The sequence below is a fragment of the Orycteropus afer genome, unplaced genomic scaffold (assembly GCF_000298275.1).
Source record: "Orycteropus afer afer isolate SDZICR_OR568_19922 unplaced genomic scaffold, OryAfe1.0 scaffold00484, whole genome shotgun sequence".
NCBI lineage: Eukaryota > Metazoa > Chordata > Mammalia > Tubulidentata > Orycteropodidae > Orycteropus > Orycteropus afer.
The window spans coordinates 2,014,524-2,031,834 of record NW_006922071.1 but is presented as its reverse complement, the minus strand read 5'-3'; the positions used below and the strand labels follow the sequence as shown (position 1 = coordinate 2,031,834).

At 38.5% G+C, this 17,311-nt stretch overlaps 1 pseudogene; it reads left to right on the top strand.

Moving 5' to 3' along the window:
• The window catches only part of LOC103209175, a 20,963-nt pseudogene extending 4,001 nt beyond the window's left edge, over positions 1-16,962 (top strand).
• The last annotated feature ends 349 nt before the right edge of the window (positions 16,963-17,311 follow it).

The following is a 17,311-nucleotide window of genomic DNA, read 5'->3' as shown; positions in this document are numbered from 1 at the left end:
CATTCCTACTTCTGTAGTGATACTGCCTCGGAAACCCAAGGAGGGGTCGCTATGAGTCGGGGCCGACTCGATGGCAAACAACAACAACAACAACTGGAAATAGGTTTAAAAGGTGGAACTGCTGTGAAGCACCAACCCCAAATGGGCATTCCCCCCAGGAAGGTTTCTGTTTGGCTGAGAATGCATAATGCCAACTGTTGGAAAAAGGCCTGGGACACAACCTCATCTATTGGTAAGGGTCTCCCTTGAGAGCCAAGTGTAGTGCTGCTTCAGTGTACGCTACAGCAGCCATTGTTTGTTGAATCCAGCAGTGTGCCTTGATACTGGGTTGCTGTGAATGAATAATTATATGCTACAATAAGGGAAAACTGGCTTTAAGATAAATACATTCTTCTTCATTTTTGTTTTACTTTTATTGTGGTGAAAACATACACACAAACACATTAACCACGTAACAACATATATATAACAAGATCTCCTTTTATAGCTCAGAGATATTGATTAGGTTTTTTATGTTGTGCTACCATTATTGTTATCCATTTCCAAAATATTCCACCACAATTAGCATAAGGTCAATGCAAGCAAACAAAAGCACAAAAGCTTCCCTTTTCCCTCTCCTTCCTACCACTGGCAACCACTAATAATCTTTGGTGTATGTGTGTGTGTATGTGTGTGTGTGTGTGTGTGTGTGTATCTATATAGATATATCTATAGATATATCTATAGATATATCTATAGATATATATATATATAGATATGTTTTGTTTTTTTTTTTTTTTCCCAACTCTCTAACCCTCTAAGAATTTAGCTTCCCGACCTCTCCCATCCCTGGTAACCAACAAAGAATATTTCCTTCTATGTATAAACCTTTCCTTGAGTTTTTACCACAATAGACTAATGCAATATTTGTCTTCTGTGATTGAGTCATCTCACTCAGCATAATATCCTCCAAGTTCATTCATGTTTATGTTTTTTGCCAATTCTATATTATTCTTTATGTTTTACATAGTATTCTATTTTATGTGTTTTTTTATCCGTTCCTCTGTTGATGGACACTTAGGTTGTTTGCATCTTTTTGCTATTGTAGATAGGGCTGTGATGAACATGACAGTGCATATATCTGTTCGTGTCCAGTCTCTGATGTCTTTAGGATATATACCTAGTAATGGAAATGCTGGATCGAATAGTATTTCTATTTCCAACTTTTTAAGGAATTGTGATACTGATTTCCACAGTGGTTATATTGGTTTATGGTCCCACCAGCAGTGAATGAATGTCCCAATCTCTCCACATGCTCACTGGACTTTATTTTCTGTTTTGTTGAACTTTGCTATTAATACTGGGGTAAGATGGTATCTCATGGTTATTTTGGTTTGCATCTCTCTAATGGCTAATGATCGTGAACATTTCTTCATGTGTGTGTTGGCTACCTGAATAACTTCTTTGCTGAAATATCTGTTCATGCCTTCTGCCCACTTTTTTTTTTTTAATTGGATTGTTTGTGTTTTTGATGTTGAGATATCAGAGTTTTCTATATATTTTAGAGATAAGTTCTTTGTCCAATGTGTCATTGCTGAATATTTTTTTCCCATTTTGTAGGTTTGCTGTTTACTCTTTTGGAGAAGTCTTTTGATGCACATAAGAATTTTTAGAAGGCCCCAAATCATCTGATTTATCTTCTGCTGTTTGTGCATATTGGGTTATGCTTGCTAGACTGTTTTTGCCATAAATTAGTACCTTAAAGTTTGCCCCTATATTTTTTTTCTTTGTTGAGCTTTATCGTTTCAGGTTTCACATTAAATCTTTGATCCATCTGTAGTTAGTTTTGTGTGTGGTGTAACATTTAGATCTTGTGTCATTTGTCTGCAAATGGATATCCAGTGTTTCCAGCACTATATGTGACAGAGGCTATCTCTTCCCCATTTAAAGGAGTTTGGCCTTTTGTCAAAGATCAGGTAACCATAGGTGAATGGATCGATTCCTGGGTTCTCAGTTCTGCTCCACTTGTGTATCTGTCTGTCATTGTACCCACAACAAGCTGTTTTGACAACTGTAGCTGCATAGCAGATATTGAGATCTGGGTGAGTGAGCCCTCCTACTTTGTTCTTCTTCTTCAGTAATTCTTTGCTTGTCAAAGATCTTTTTCCTTTCCATATAAAATTGGTGATTGTTTTTTCCATGTCTTTAAAGAAAGTTCATGGAATCTAGATGAAGATTGCATAGAATGTACAGATTGCTTTGAGAACTATTGATATTTTCACAATATTCAATCTTCCTATCCATGACCATGGTATGTTCTTCCATTTATGTAGACTCTTATAGTTTCTTGAAGTAATGTTTTATAGTTTTCTTTGTATAGGTCTTTTGTGTTCCTAGCAATATTTATTCCCAAGTATCTTATCTTTTTGTTAGCTAGTGTAAATGGTATTGATTTCCATATTTCATTTTCAGAGACCTCTTTGCTGGTGTAGCTACAGACTTTTGTATGTTGATCTTATATCTTGCCACTATGCTAAATCTTTCAGTAAGTTCCAGTAATTTTCTTGTTGAATTTCTTACATTTTCTATGTATAGGATCATACGATCTACAAATAGAGATATTTTTACTTCATCCTTATCAATATGAATGTTTTGATTTCCCTTTCTTGCCTTATTACCCTGACTAGGACTTCCAATATATTGTTGAATAGAAGTGGTGATAAAGGGCATTCTTCTTTCATTCCTGTTTTCAAGTGAAATGGTTTCAGTCTCTGCCTATTGGGAATAATGTTGACTGTTCATTTTGGATATATGTGCTTTATTATGTTAAGGATTTTCCCTTCTATTTCTATTTTGCTGAGAGTTTTTATCAGGAATCGATGTTGGATTTTATCAAATGCCTTTCTTGCATCTATTGATACGATCAAGTGATTCTTTTCCTTTATTTTACTTATGTAATGGATAACATTCATTGTTTTTATAATGTTGAACCATTCTTGCATACCTGGTATGAATCCTATTAGTCATGATATATTATTTTTTTGATATGTTGTTGGAGTCTATTGGCAAGGATTTTATTGAAGATTTTTGCACCTAATTTTATGAGGGATATTGGTCTGTAATTTTCCTTTCTAGTGGTATCTTTGCCTTGCTTTGGTATAAGGATTATGCTAGCCTCATAAAATGAACTAGGGAGGATTCCATCCTTATCTTTGTTGTGGAATAATTTGAGTAGGATTGTTGTTAGCTCTTTTCTGAAAGAATGGTAGAATCCTCCAGTGAAACCATCTGGGCCAGGACTTTTTTTTTTTTTTATGACCTTCTCAATTTTTTTCTTTTGTTATGGGTCTGTTCAAGTTTTCTACCTCAGTCTGTGTTAGTTTAGGGAAATAGTGTGTTTCTAGAATCTGTTCATTTCTTCTAGGATTTCAAATTTATTGCAGTACAGTTCTTCATCAAAGGAAAAAAAAAGAAAACCTCACTGTCATCAAGTAGGATCCAACTTATAGCAACATTTCTTTGGGTTTCTGAGATGGTATCACTACAGAAGTAGATTGCCCAATCTTCCTTCCTTCTGAGGAGTCGTTGGTGGGTTTGAACTGCCAGCTTTATGCTAAGCAGTCAAATGCCTTAGGCACTATGCTGCAACTTAGTTTCTCTCTCTCTCTCTATATATATATATATAATCTCCATTGGCATTTCATTTATATATAAATAGTAAAGCCCTCCAATTAAAAGTAGTATAAATAAAATAGATATGTCTCTTTCACTTCAAGGTCCTTAAGTAGGTAGAACAAAGCTCACATACTGAGTCTGTTTCATGTCACCTCAGGAACACAGGCCCTTTTTAACTTTGCTCTTCTACTAATGACTCTACTTATAAGGCAACCATCATGTCTGCCTCCTATCATGAGAAAAAGATGAAAGGCAAAAGAGACTTTGCCATTTGTGTTTGAGAGAAGATTTGTAGAAATGGCCATGAGATCATTCCTTTTGTATTTCATTGACCATATGTTAGTTAAAGAGATACATGTAACTGCAACGGAAGCCAGGGGATGCCACCTCTTTTCTGGATGGCCAAATACTCAAATGATAAGGAAGAAAATGAAGACCTAATGTTAGGAGACAACTAGCAGACATGATATACTACATAAAGTATAAGAAAGGTGAATAATAATTAGCTATTTATTTGAATACCACATCAATCCATAGAAAATTTGAAGGCAATTATAAAAAAGACAGAATCTAAAGGAATCTACAAAGACAAAACTAATGGAAATATTTTAGGAGCTTGACCAACAGAGACAGTGACTGGAAAAACTGATTCAACAATGTTTCTGAAGTCATCATTGTTTCCAATTCTGCTTCCCCATTTGTCTCCAATGTCTTCATGTTCTTTTGTAAACTGGACACACTGACCAGAAAAACAGTAGCTTTTTTTTTTTTTCCCCCATGCCATTCCTATGGCTCTTTTCATTACAATGATATTTTGAAGTAGGTTTTTTGGGGAATATACAAAATAAATTGTATTAAATGAAATAAATTTGTATTTATTTTATAGTTTAAGTTATAAGTAAGTTCAGCTTAAAGAAAATTACACGAAATATATATACCTGTTGCTGTCAAGTTGATTCTACCTCATAGTTACCCATATGCTGCAGAGGAGAACTGATCTGTTGCATTTTTTTGACTGGAAATACTAGAGAAGCATTTTTCTTGGTCTTTCTTTCTTCTGTGTAGCCACTGGGTGAATTTGAATTGCCAGCATTTAAATTACCAATGACTATATAAACTGTTTGACTAACATATGTGTTCTGGTTACCTCTCTGACAAGAACATATACCACAAATGGGGTGGCCTTAACAAACAGGAGTTTATTCTTAAAATTTGGAGGTTTAAAATCCAAGTTCAAAGTGCCAGGCTCTAGGGGCTGGGTGAAAGCCCCTCAGTCTTGGGGTCCAGCTCTGCATCCTGCTACTGTCCCACTGGAGCTAGAGGCGTTTCTTCACTCAGACAGCTGCTGGCTGCTGAGGCTGAGATGCCCCAAGGTTGACAAGTAAAAAGGCACAGTCCAGATGTTACCAAATCACACAGCAGGCCATTAATTTAAGTCCATTGTAAGTCCCAAGGATGGCAGAGCATAACAGGCTGCTGAGCAACAACACAGCTACATGCAGGGTCCAAGAATGCCATAGGCCAGAGACCATTCCCAAGACTTCTCCTTAAATACAGGAAGTAGACCACATCCCAAAGGCACATTCCTACTCAGCTGCTTGTGGTAGATCCCACCGTGGAGTTGACTGCCAGTCTCATCATGGGGAATAAATACTACCAGCTGCCCAGCCACCTAACCAGGCCCAGCCAAGTTGACACAAAAACCTAACCACCACAATATATGAAGTAATTATTATTATTACTATCTAAGGTCCTGTAATTACTAACTTCAACTTCTATAAAGTTGAAATAAGGAAGAGGCAGAGATTAGAATTAAAGCAAGACAGGAGAGATGGGAAGAGTCAGATACTAACTAGCAGACAAAGCGTATAAGTTACCTGGCTCTTCTTTACTAGTCTAATATGCTCAATTTTCCTCTTTTTATAATACTTAAAAAAACGGGAGTATTCCAGAATGAGATTCAACCCTCTTTTACTTATTTATTTTTATTTATATGCTATTTTTAATAGATTGAGTTTATCAACCATATACCTTTAAATACTATCTACATGTGAAGGTCCCCTGAATTTATTTATTTTTCCAAGTTTGACATTTACAGTGAACTTTAGACTTGAATATTGAACTCCATAAAAATATCTCCACCTCAATGCATGCTATATTAAAAAAAAAAAAAAAAAAAAAAAAAACAGCCTCATCACCATGAAGCCAATTCTGACTCATACTGACCCACATTGGGTTTCCAAGGCTATAATATTTATGGAAGCAGACAGCCTCAGCTTTCTTCCTTGAAGTAGTGGATAGGTTCAAACCACAGAAAGTTTGGTTAGGAGTCAAATGCCTTAAACATTATCAGAGTTCTTTATTATTTTGTAAAGGACAAATATATATACATATACATACATATATATGTATATATATATGTATGTATATGTATATGTATATATAGTGGTAATTAAAGTTGTATGTCAACTTGGCTGGGCATAGCTGAGTGGCTGGGCAGCTAGTAGTAGTTATTCCCCATGATGAGACTGGCAATCAGCTCCATGGTGGGATCTACCACAGCAGCTGAGTAGCTGCTTTGGGTATGTGGTTTGTTTGCCATATATAAAAAGGAGGTTTAGGAACAGTCTCTAGCTTGTGGCACACTTGAACCCCGCATGTAGCCATGTCATTGTTCAGCAGCCTGCCATACTTTGCCAACCTTGGGACTTTCAATGTACGTCAATTAATGGCCTGCCATGTGGTTTGGTAACATTGGGACTGTGCCTTTTCCCTTGTTGACTTTGGATTTGTCAGCCTCAGTAACTAGCAGCTGCCTGAGTGAAGAGATGCTTCTAACTTCAGTGGGCTGGGAGCAAGAGGCAGAGCTGAAGCCCAAGGTTGAGGGGCTTTCACAAAACCACAAGAGCCTGTCACTTGGGACTTGGAATTCTACCTTCCTGAACTGTAAGAGAATAAACTACTATTTGTTAAGGCCATCCCATTTGTGGTATATATTCTTGTTAGAGTTTCACTAGGTAACCAGAACATGTATATATATATATGATAGTTGGAGCTATGTGTCAAGGATCACAATTCTGTGTGGTTTAAGCAATTGTGATGTGGGTTTCTCCCATGACGGGATCAGATGTATATGTTTTGAGCAGCCAATCCATTGAAAGGGAGTTTCGTTAGGGGTGTGGCCTGCTTCCAGTATATTTATGGACATCCTGGGAAAAGAAACCTTATTCTGTGGAGGGGGATCCTGTTGTGTTGCCTACAATTGTCCATGAGAGAACAATCCACCATTCAACCTGGATTTCTTGGATTCATCATTCATTGGAGTCAACAGTCGGTACTGCCTGCCAACCTTGAACTCGTCAACCCCTGCAGCTGCGTGAGTCAGGAAAAGCCTCCAGGTTGATGTTTGATCCAAGAACTTGGGACTTGCCAACTTCTATAAGTGTGTGAGCCATTTGTCTAACATACATTTCTCTTTCTCTATATGTATATATAAGCTTTACTGGTTTTGCTTCTCTAGACAAACCAGTCTAACACTATATATATATTCTCAGCTTCAAATATCAAAAAATGGCTCCTGGCATTAGTCCAGCCCCCCAAAGGGGTAGAATTCAAGATGGAACTAAATGTGAAATAATTTTGTCGGAAGAAATTCTGTATGAAAGAAAATAAACAGCCAACAAGGAAGACCAATCAATGCTAACATTATTCATACTTACACACAAATCACCAAAGCCAAAGACAACAGAATTAAAAGATTTTTATGAAGTTCTGAAGTCTGAAATTGAACAAACATGCAATGAAGATATATTGATTATTACTGGTGATTGGACTGAGAAAGTTGGAAGCAAAGAAGAAACACTAGTAGTTGGAAAATATGGCCTTGGTGATAGAAATGACACTGGAGATTGTATGATAGAATTTTGCAAGACCAACAACTTACAAATTGAAAACACAATTTTTTAACAACATAAGTGGTAGCTATACACGTGGACCTTGCCAGATGAAATACACAAGAGTCAGATTGACTACATCTGTGGAAAGAGGCCATTGCAAAGCTCAATATCATCAGCCAAAAGAGGAACCAGGAGCTGACTGGAACAGATGATCAATTGCTCATACACAAATCCAATCTGAAGCAGAAGAAACTTAAAGCAAATCCATGAGAGCGCAAATATGATCTTGATTATATCCCACCTGAACTTAGAGATAATTTGAAGAATCATTCAAGCCATTGAACACCAATGACTGAAAAATAGACAAATTGTGGGAAAACATTAACATCATACACAAAGAAAGTAAAAGGTCATTGAAAAGACAAGAAAAGAAGAAAAGACCAAAAAGGATGTCAGAAGAGATTCTGAAACTTGCTATTGAATGGAGAGTAGCTAAAGCAAATGGAAGAAATGACAGGGTAAAAGAGCTGAACAGAAGATTTCAAAGACCAGCTAGAGAAAACAAAGTCAATTATTCTAATAAAATGTGAACAGAGCAGAAGTTAGAAAACCAAAAGGGAAGATATGCTCAGCATTTCTCAAGCTGAAAGAATTGGAAAAATTCAATCCTCGAGTTGCAATATTAAATGATTCTATGGGCAAAATATGGAATGATGAAGGAAACATCAAAAGAAGATGGAAGAAATACACAGATAACTGTACCAAAAAGAACTGGTCAATGTTCATCTATTTCAAGAAGTAGAAGATGGTCAAGAACCAATGGTGATGAAGGAAGAAGTGGGGGCAGCACTGAAGGAATCGCTGAAAAACAAAGTTCCAGGAATTGACGGAATTCTCACTGAGATGTTTCAATAAACGAATGCCACGCTAGAAGCACTTACTCTTCTATGCTAAGAAATTTAAAAGACATCCCCTGTAAGTGTCAAACCCACCAGTTCAAACCCACCAGTCACTCCGCAGCAGGAAGATTGGACAATCTTCCTTTCATAAATATTTACTGCCTCGGAAACCCCATGGGGATAGCTATGAGTCAGAATTGACTTGATGGCAGTGAGTTTGGTTTTTGGAGTTTCTTTGGAATGTGTACAAATATGGATCTCTTCCAAACAGTTGCTCAGGTACTAACTTTTTTCTTTCTTTTTAAATATAACTGTATTTCTTACAACCTTTTGATGCAGCAGGTGATCTGGGGGCTCCATGTCCACTCACAAGCTTAGCAGTTACTCTTTCAACTGCCTTTACAGTCGCCTGCGTGACGTACAGTTCTCACTACTCTAAACAGTACTTTTTCTTTGGAAGCAAGCCCTGTGGGTCCTCAGTCCCATCAAGTTGGTTCAGTGTAACATACTAATTTCTAGAGGTCAAGTACATGCAGAGTTGGTACATTGGGACTCCATTTATTGTGATGCTACTCGTTGGTCCAGTTGTGAGGATTTTTGTTTTCTTTATATTGAGACGTAATCCATATTGCAGACTGTATTCTTCAACCTTCATCAGTAAGTGACTCAAGTCATCCTCATTTCCAGCAAGCACAGTTGCATCGTCTGCGTATCTCAGGTTGTTAATGATTCATCCTTCAATCTTGATGCCACGTTTTTCTTCATATAATCCAGCTTCTCGGATTATTTGCTCAGCATATAGATTGAATAAGTATGGGGAAAGGATACAACTCTGACGCACTCCCTTCCTGATTTTAAACGATGTAGTGCCCTCCTGTTCCATTTGAACAACAGCCTCCTGGTCAAGGTACAGGTCCCTCATGAGTACAATCAAGTGTTTGGGAACTCCCATGCTTCTCAACATTATCCATAGTTTGTCATGATCCACATAATCAAATGCCTTTGCATAGTCAATAAAACACAAGTAAACATCTTTCTGGTATTCTTTGCCTTCAGCCAAGATCCATCTGACAACAGCTATGATATCTCTTGTTCCACATCCTCTTCTGAATCCAGCTTGCACCTCTGGAAGTTCTCTGTCAATATACTGCTGCAAATGTTTTTGAATTATTTTCAGTAAGATCTTACTTGTGTGTGTTATTAATGATACTGTTCTATAATTTCCATAATCTGTGGGATCACCTTTCTTTGAAATGGATACAAATATGGATCTCTTCCAGTCAGTTGGCAAGGTAGTTGTCTTCCAAATCTCTTGGCAGAACCGAATGAGTGCCTCCAATGGGGCATCCAATTGTTGAAATATCTTGATGGTGTTCCGTCAATTCCCGGAGCCTTGTTCTTCGCCAGTTCTTTCATTGCAGCTTTGACTTCCTCCTTCAGTACCATTGGTTCTAGGTCATATGACATTTCCTGAAATGGATGAAGATTGACCAGTTCTTTTTGGTACAGTGATTCTGTGTTTTCCTGCCATCTTCTCTTGATGTTTCCAGCATCATTCAATATTTTTCCCATAGAATCTCTCAATATTGCAACTCAGGGCTTAATTTTTTTTCTTCAATTCTTTCAGCTTGAGAGATGCTGAGTGTGTTCTTTTTTGGTTTTCAAACTTCAGGTCTTTGCACATTTCATTATTATATTAACTGGTTTTGCCTGCTCGAGCTGCTCTTTGAAATCTTCTGTTCGGTTTTTTTATCTTGTCATTTATTTCATTGGCTTTAGCTACTCTCCACTCAAGGGCAAGTTTCAGAGTCCCTTCTGTCATCCATTTTGGTCTTCTCTTCTTTTCTCATTTTTTTTTAGTGATCTATTGCTTTCTTCATGGATAATGTTCTTGATATCCTCCCACAATTCTTCTGGTTTTTTGTCATTGGTGGTTAATGCATCAAATCTATTCTTTAGATGATCTCTAAATTCAGGACAGATATATTCAAGATCATATTTTGGCTCTCTTGGACTTGTTTTAATTGTTTTAATTTCACGTTGAACTTTCATATGAGCAGTTGATGGTGTGTTCCACAATCAGCTCCTGGCCTGGTTTTGACTGAACATATTGAGCTTTTCCACCGCCTCTTGCCACAGATGTAGTCAATCTGATTCCTGTGTGTTCCATCTGGTAAAGTCCACATGTAGAGCCACTATTTGTGTTGTTGAATAAAAGGTGTTTGCAGTGAACAAGTCATTGGTCCGGCAAAATTCTACCATGCGAGTTCCAGCATTATTTCTGTTACCAGGGCCAAATTTTCCAACCACCAGTGATTTTTCTTTGTTTCCAACTTCTGCATTCCAGTCACCAGTGATAATTAACACATCCTGATTGCATGTTCAGTCAAGTTCAGACTTCAGAAGCTGATAAAAATCTTCAATTTCCTCATCTTTGGCTTTGGTGGTTGGTGCATAAATTTGAATAATAGTCATATTAACGGGTCTTCCTTGTAGACCTATGGATATTATTCTATCACTGACAGCATTGTTCTTCAGGACAGATCTTGAAACATCCTTTATGGTGATGAATGCCACACCATTCCTCTTCAAACTGTCATTCCAGGCATAATAGATCACATGGTTGTCTGATTCAAAATGACCAAAACCAGTCCATTTCAGCTCACTAATGTCAAGGATATCAGTCTTTAGGCGTTCCATTTCATTTTTGACAAGTTCCAATTTTCCTAGATTCATACTTCATACATTCCATGTTCTGATGATTAATGGACATCTGCAGCTGTTTCTCTTCAATTTGAGTGATGCCACATAAGCAAATGTCATTCTCAAAAGCTTTACCTTATCCATATGAGTTAGGCTGGGTTTACTCAGATGATGCAGCTCTTTCCCAGTCCTGTTTTAAGAGCCTTCTAACCTAACTGGACTATTCATAAAGTTGTGTGGTAATGTATCAAACAGTGTTTCTTTGCTATTCATAAGGTTTTCCCTGGCCAATTCTTTGAGAAGTGGAGGGCCTCTTCCTTCTTCCTAGGTTATCTCAGTCTGTAAGCAGCTGGGTTGATACTGTGCACCATGTGCATCCTGCTGGGTTTGAAACACCAGTGACTCAGCCTCAAAACTCACATCAACACATCACCATGGTAGGACAAACCGACAGACAACTTTGTCTCCCTTTTGGAAACCTCTCATATCACCTTTACCTGGGTCCCTGTGGCTGACTCCTCCTCTGTCTGGATTCCTGGGTATTTTAATCCCCTTGCTCCTGCTCTCCTGCCCTGTTGCTTTGGGCATGTCTGAATTCCCTGTCTTCACCTGGATTCCTGCGGCTGACTCTCCTGTTTGGGTTCCTGACTTTTAATCCCCTTTCTCCTGTTCTACTGTTCTGCTTTGGGCATGTCTGGGTTCTCTCTCCTCAGCTGGACCCCTGCAGCTGACTGCTCTTCAGTCCTGGTTCCTGGCTTTTTATCCCCTTTCTCCCACCCTGCTGCTTTGCGTGTGCCTGAGTTCCTTCTCCTCACCTCGATCCTTGAGGCCGACTGCTCCTCTGTCTGGGTTCTTGGCTTTTAATCCCCTTTCTCCCACTCTCCTGCCCTGCTGCTTTGGGCATGCCTGAGTTCCCTCTCCTCACCTAGATCCTCTGTTCAGTTTCTTGGCTTTTTTGAACAATAACATAAATATCACCAAAACAAAAAAACAAAAACAGAAAAAACAAAACAAAACAAAACAAAACCTCACTGCCATTGAGTCAATTCTGACTCATAGTGACCTACTTCTGGTTTCCAAGGAGGTAAATCTTTATAGAAGTGCATTGCCCAGTATTCCTTCTGCAGAGTAGCTGATGTGTTTGAAATGACAAGCTTCTGGTTAGCTGTCAAATGCTTTTGGCCCTACACCTAAGAACTCCTTATTAATATCACATACAAGTAAAGTCTTCCTGAAGATAATTCTAAAACAGTTGCAGCAGTATATTGACAACACACACACACAGGAAAAAAAAAAAAAAAAAAACTCCACAAATGCAAGCTAGATTCAGAAGAGGACTTGGCGTGAGGTATATATATCATTGTTGTTATCAGATCGATCTTGGCTGAAAGCATAGAATAGCAGAAAGATGTTTACTTGTGCTTTGTTGACTATGCAAAAGTATTTGACTGTGTGGGTCATAAAAAATTACCTATAACATTGTGGAAAATGGGAATTCCAGAACACTAAATTTTTCTCATGAAGAACCTGATATAGACCGGGAGGCTGCTGTCTGAACAGAACAAGGGGAGACTGCATGGTGTACAATCAGGAAGGGAGTGCGTCAGAGTTGTATCCTTACACCCTACTTTTTCACTCTGTATGGTGAGCAAATAATCTGAGAAGCTGGTCTATATGAAGAAGAACATGGCATCAGGATTGGAGGAACACTCATTAACAACCTGCAATATGAAGACCACATAACCTTCCTTGCTGAAACTGAAGATGACTTGAGCACTTACTGATGAAAGTTAAAGACTACAGTCTGCAATATGGATAACACCTCAACATAATGAAAATGAAAATCCTCACAAATAGACTAAGGGGCAGTACCATGACAAATGGAGAAAAGATTCAAGTCATAAAAAATTTCCTATTACTTATGTTATGAGACAAAATGTGTATGAACTGCTGTATGGAAAATGAATTTGCTATGTAAAACATCCCCCCAAAAAAAGTTCATATTACGTGGTTCTACAATCAACACCAACGGAAGCAGTAGTCAAGAAATCAGACAGTATACTGCACTGGGAAAATGTTCTGCAAAAGACCTTTAAAGTGCTGAAGGTCAAAGATGTCTCTTTGAAGACACCTAACCCAACCCATAATATTTTCAATCACCTCATATGTATGTGAAAGCTGGACAATGATTAAGGAAGATAGAAGAAGAGTTGATGCTTTTGAGTTATGGTGTTGGAGAATAATACTGAAAATACCAGGGACTTCCAGAAGAATCAACAATTCTGTCCTGGAAGAAGTGCAGCCACAATGATCCTTGGAAGGAAAATGGCCTACTTTGGTCATGTTGTCAGATGGCACCATTGCTTACAGAAGGATATCATGCTTGGTAAAATGGTGTGTCAGTGGAAAGGGGAGGCCCATCTATAAGACAAACTGACACAGTGGCTGCAAGCATGGACTCAGGTCTAGCATGGATTGTGAGGCTGGCACAGAACTGGGCAGTGTTTCCTTCTGTTGTACATAGGATCACTATGATTTGGAGCTGACTCAGTGGCACCTATCAACAACAACAAAGGTATGTGACTAGAGGGTTACCTGATCAAAATTCAATCTCCTTTGAATGAAAACAGTGATTGAAATTTTGGGTAAAAGTGATATAGACTGCAGTGCACTCTAAGAAGGATTTGACAAATCTCTCAGGAAGTGCTCAAGCCAAAGTTGATTATCTGAAGAGTTCTGCATTCTCAAAAATCTGCCTATGTCTCTGCCACATTCAATCTATCATCATTTTTAGTTGCTGTCCTAGCCCAAATTATTGGTTTTCTAAACTACTGCAAATGCCTCCTAATTATTTTTCTTACCAAAATCCAAAGCCAAAACAAATGCTTCGAGTGGATTCCAACGCAGGGTCACCTCCATTGGGTTTCCAAGGTTATATATAAATCTTTACAGAAGTAGATTGCTTCATGTACCTCCCACAGAGCAGCTGATAGGCTTGAAGCACCAACCTTCAGGTTAGTAACCAACTGCCTTACCCACTGCATTACCAGAGCTCCTTACTTCTTTGTCCTACTTCCCAGTAATCCAGGCTCCACAATGTGTTCTCTTTTGTGCTTTACATTTCAAATTGATTTCTCTGTTTAACAAAAACCTGCATGAGCTGAACCCTGTTACCTCTTTGACCTCATTGTTGGAATTGTAAGTGATAAATGACATCTTCCTATTAAAAATACTTAAATGTGCTCACTGTGTGCCAGGCACAGCTACACATTTACAAACAATTCATTATTCAGAAATGTATTATCCCTAATCTACAGATGAATCAATTGAGAAACTATTAAGTATTTCATCTAACAACACAGCACCAGCAATGTGCTAATGCAGTTGAAAGACAGATATAGTGGTCAAATAGGTGGAAATCAAATTCAAGCTTTATTATTTCTGGTAAAAGTGGATGGAATTATGGACTTACATTTGATAAGAGTTTTCTTAAAATTGCATTAAAATTATTTTAACCAACACATTTTCAAGCTTTTCAACAGACAGTTCATTTTCTGTAGGCAAGCTAATTGGAGAAGAGAATCCAAAGGTTTTCATTCATGTCCAGGGTTTCTCCAGCGCTTTGTCGTTTGGATAAATCTCTCTTCCTCTCCTGGACCAGACTGAACAAAGGAGTAAAACAAGATGTTTGAAATTCTACCTGAATTAAGGTCCCTCAACATGAAACATGGTAATTTAAGGACACACGTTTCCATCTGACAGCCCCTTTAGGCTTGTTCAGCCCTTACCTCTTTGGTACTTTTCATTCCTGCCTCTTTAATGGATTCTTAACTTCTATGATTTAATTCCTTAACATTCTAGTGGCTACACTAAAATTTAGATTTAAATGATGAACCAATTGTAACAAAAGTATCAGACTAACGTATGATGTTAATAATGGGAGAAAATGTATGCGAGTATAGAGAGTTAGTATATGGGGAATGTCTTTACCTTTTGCTCAATTTTAATGTAAAACTACTCTAAAATATTGACATACATTGAAAAGAAAGTTTGTGGCTTTATATATATATATATATATATTGCTTTAAAGTGACAAATCTATTTAAGGTAGAATTTCTGCTTTTATTTTTAGGTTTCCTGATATTGCTAGTCTGCTAGTTTTGTTTGATTTTGGTTTCTGTTGAACATACTGTTTACGGTAGGAATATTGGCCTATATATGATATTTTATTCTTAGCTCTGGAGTTCACAAAGGAACTTCAGAAATTATATATATATATATATATATATGTATATATATACACATTTCTAACATATTTTGTGTAGCATATATTTAAAAAAAAGTATTGGAAAATAGGGGGTGAGGACTGCTGATGTGGGCTCAGGTATGTGCGCACCTGGCCCAGGTGCAGCTGGCAGCCCCAGCTGGCAGCCCCAGGTGGCATTCCAAAGGTGCTGCACTGTTCTCTGCTTGAGATAGAGAGCCATTCCCGGAGCCTCCAACACAGCCTGCAACCTCACAGGGGCCATCCCTCGCTGACGGTGTGGATTTGACATTTTACCCCCCCCCCCCCCCGCCTTCTCTCTCAGTGAATGGTGTGATTCAAAGTAAACAGAAGAGAAGGAACGTGACCAATTCTGTTTGTCCCTTTACAGTGTGGCGTGGTTGGCATTTACAGAGAGGAAAGCAGCAAGAAAACCATGGATTTTGGAGGGAGAGTGAGAAAAGAGAAATCAGGTCCTAGATTATAGATGATTTTTCAAATTTTGCATTTTGGCAGTGGTAGCAAAACAAACTAAACCCAGAGTTACTTTTCCACTGAGGAAAGAAAAGTGGATTTTTTTCTTCTTTTGATTCCAACCATTTCTTCAAGTAACAAAGCATAAATCATGGACACTAGGGAATAAGGTAGACCTCAAAAAAAAAAAAAAAAAACAACTGTCATGGAGTTGGATGCAACTCATAGTGACCCCTCCTTGGGTTTCCGAGGCTGTATCACTACAGAAGTAGATTATCCAACCTTCCTCCCGAGGAGTGGCTGGTGGTTTTGAACCACCAGACTTCTGGTTAGCAGTCAAATGCTTTAGGCACTATGCCACCAGAGCTCCTAAGGTAGACCTCAGGAGCCCTGAAAAGACTAAGAGGATTACATCCTTCCTCAGAATGGAAGGGTGGGGTGTTTTCAGTTCTCTCTGGAAACTAAAATGAAAAAACATTGAGTTGCATGCCATGGAGAGGAGACAAGGCCACATCTGAATCATGGGAGCTTCCCCAGGCAACAACCCCACAAAGCTACCATGAGAAACAGCAGGGAGTTTTGTACCCTGCATGCCCTCAGTAATGTCTTCCAAGACAGCAACGCATTCACCTGAGTCATACTGCAAGAGATTTCCTAGAGGTTATCTCCAAACACCATGGTCACACCACATGAAAAAAGCATGTTGGGAAATGGAAACTAAGATGTGAATGTTATCATGGTGCCACTTCAAACCAAAGGTTATGAAGCTGTGTGGTGGGATAAGCAGAGCAGAGATGTCAGTATCATGGCTCTCACTAATGTCATGGGCTTCATCATGAATCTGCCCTCCAGCCTGCACTGGGGTCCATTGAAGTTTCCTCTCAAAAGGCAGCACAGGATCTGCACTGGAGAGGTGAGAGATACCTGCTATAACCTCCACTCCAGACTCAAGCTGGCTGAGTTGATTGGAGGCCAGAATGAGCTCAGGAAATTTCTCAAACATCATTTGTGAGGAAAGAACTGTGAGGCCCTGCTGATGGTTTCAGAAGAAGTACAGGCCCATCAGCATTAGATAGTTGATGTATAATGCATTTCTACACAACCTTCCCCTCACCTCAACCCTTTAAGCCTCCGTGATGTGCTATTCCTGCACAGTGGGGCTCCCCTTCCTAAACATCTAGTTTAGATGTTTAAGAGCAGATAGAATCAGTAAAGGTCTTAGGCTCAGGGGTTTGGGGTCACCACAGTGACAAGCAACAGAGCCCCCAAGTTGGATGGTTATGTTCATTATATTCTAGTCCTTGAGTTTGTCATCTTTCTGGAGTTTCCTTTACAATTTAGACAATTGACCCACCCCCTACCTATAGTTGTAGGTCACTTTTCCTATAATGTTGGAAAACAAGAGGAGGAGAAAGAATTAT